At 50.3% G+C, this 1,731-nt stretch overlaps 1 non-coding gene across 1 annotated transcript; it reads right to left on the minus strand.

Annotated features, from left to right (window-relative positions):
* Nucleotides 1-1,537: 1,537 nt before the first annotated feature.
* TRNAN-GUU lies at nt 1,538-1,611 on the minus strand. The gene has a single exon. It is a non-coding gene; the product is annotated as a tRNA-Asn (tRNA).
* Between the last annotated feature and the right edge of the window lie 120 nt (nt 1,612-1,731).

Genomic DNA, 1,731 nt, shown 5'->3' on the forward strand with positions numbered 1-1,731 from the left:
CATTACCATTGTCTCAGATACCAGGAAATACCCAAATCCTCAGGACAATAGACACGCAAAACAAGACTCAATCTAAAGTAGCTGTCATGTACCCCCAGCAGGGAATGGATCCCCGTCGACCACCAACCAACCGAGATTATGTCCAGAAGTTCACTTCACAACCTCAAAACCAGAAGCCCACACCGAGGCCACTGATGGGAGAAAATAATGATGTGAAAATGACAGTTACTACGTAAAAGCCAAAGAGCTCAATTTATGCTCTTGTGATTCGACAGGAGAACCAAGGACACATAAGCCAATAGCTCTAAGGGTCCAGCTCGGCATGAGGTGTCTGTCAGGTGCACGATTCCATTGACTCCAATGACATGTCTCAGACGGGCTAATTATTGTGGACATGGCCCCCCAGCTATCTGTCAGGGAAGATTATACAGACAGTTGTGTGCACACTAGTTTACCATCGCATAGGAGGGAGAACCGGCGTTAGACTGTTTTCATCAAATAAGGGCAACACCAGGAATTATTGAGAAAACAGGAAAAAGGAAGAGAAAAAAAGTCTGGGACCATTGTGATTTTTCTCCTTTTGAATAAAGGGCTTGGCCCAAAGATGTCAAAGAAGTCACTCTGGCCAGGCTTCATTGGACCTGTGTGACTAGGTCACCACAGAAAACAATTACAGTTAGTGGAGAACGACAAAAAATCTTGGAAGTTTAGCTGTCTGTGCAACAGAACATCCGTGTGGAATGTCCACCTTGTCCTGCTCTACCTGCCCCTTAGTTAACGACGGGGACACCAGTCTCCTTGTTAGAACAGCACAGAGAGACGTATAGAAGCTCGTTTCCCAGCAAGGACATGAAGAAAGGCACATCGACGGAGTTGGGAAATAAACTGGAGCAGGATTTGGTACCGCTCCCATGGGAGAAAAATTTGCAGAATTTGCTAAAATTAGAAGCATTATAAAACACTATAATGTAGCAATTGCACGGTCAGTTCTGTACACGATAGAAATCTCTGCGCAAATGACAAAAGAGACTTATAACAGAAGGATGATTGCAGCATTATTCGGAATCATAAAACCATGAAGCCAACCCAATTTCAAAAACGTTTTGGGAAGGGTTAAATAAATGATGCACCAACTAAAGAAGAAATGCTTTCTAAAAAACAATGGGGAAGATAATTGCGACGGTGATCCCACTGGTCACATGGTGGACAGAGCAACCACTAAATCCAGGCACATCCTGGGGACGGGATCCTGCTTTGGCCTGATTTACACGTAAGTGTCACCGCACTCGAGGAAGCCTGTAAAGGGCGGGAGAAGATCTCATCACGGCCGAACTGGGCTTCCCGCCTCGTGTTTTAGGAGCCGCCGAGTGCACAGCGGCTGCTTCCCGAGAATCGGGTCGGGGAGGCAGAGGCGGCCGCTGACGGGTACCAGGCATGAGGCGACCAGCACTCCGGAGAGAAGACAGAGGACGTCCCGTTCGCTGGTTGTCAACGTGCAGCTGACCGACAGCAGGCACGAGGGAAAACGGAAAAGTGGCGTCCCTGGGTGGGCTCGAACCACCACCCTCTCGGTTAACAGCCGAGTGCGCTGACCCGTTGCGCCACAGAGACGCCTCCCGCGCCGCCTCTGGCTCCACCCCGTGGGCACTCGGCTCCCTCCGCCTCGCGCACTCGCTCTTCTGTGCCCGGGATCGGCCTTGCAGGACGGCCGTGCCAGCGCCAGAGCCTCGG

Source organism: Galeopterus variegatus, unplaced genomic scaffold (assembly GCF_000696425.1).
Source record: "Galeopterus variegatus unplaced genomic scaffold, G_variegatus-3.0.2 Scaffold50359, whole genome shotgun sequence".
Classification (NCBI taxonomy): Eukaryota; Metazoa; Chordata; class Mammalia; order Dermoptera; family Cynocephalidae; genus Galeopterus; species Galeopterus variegatus.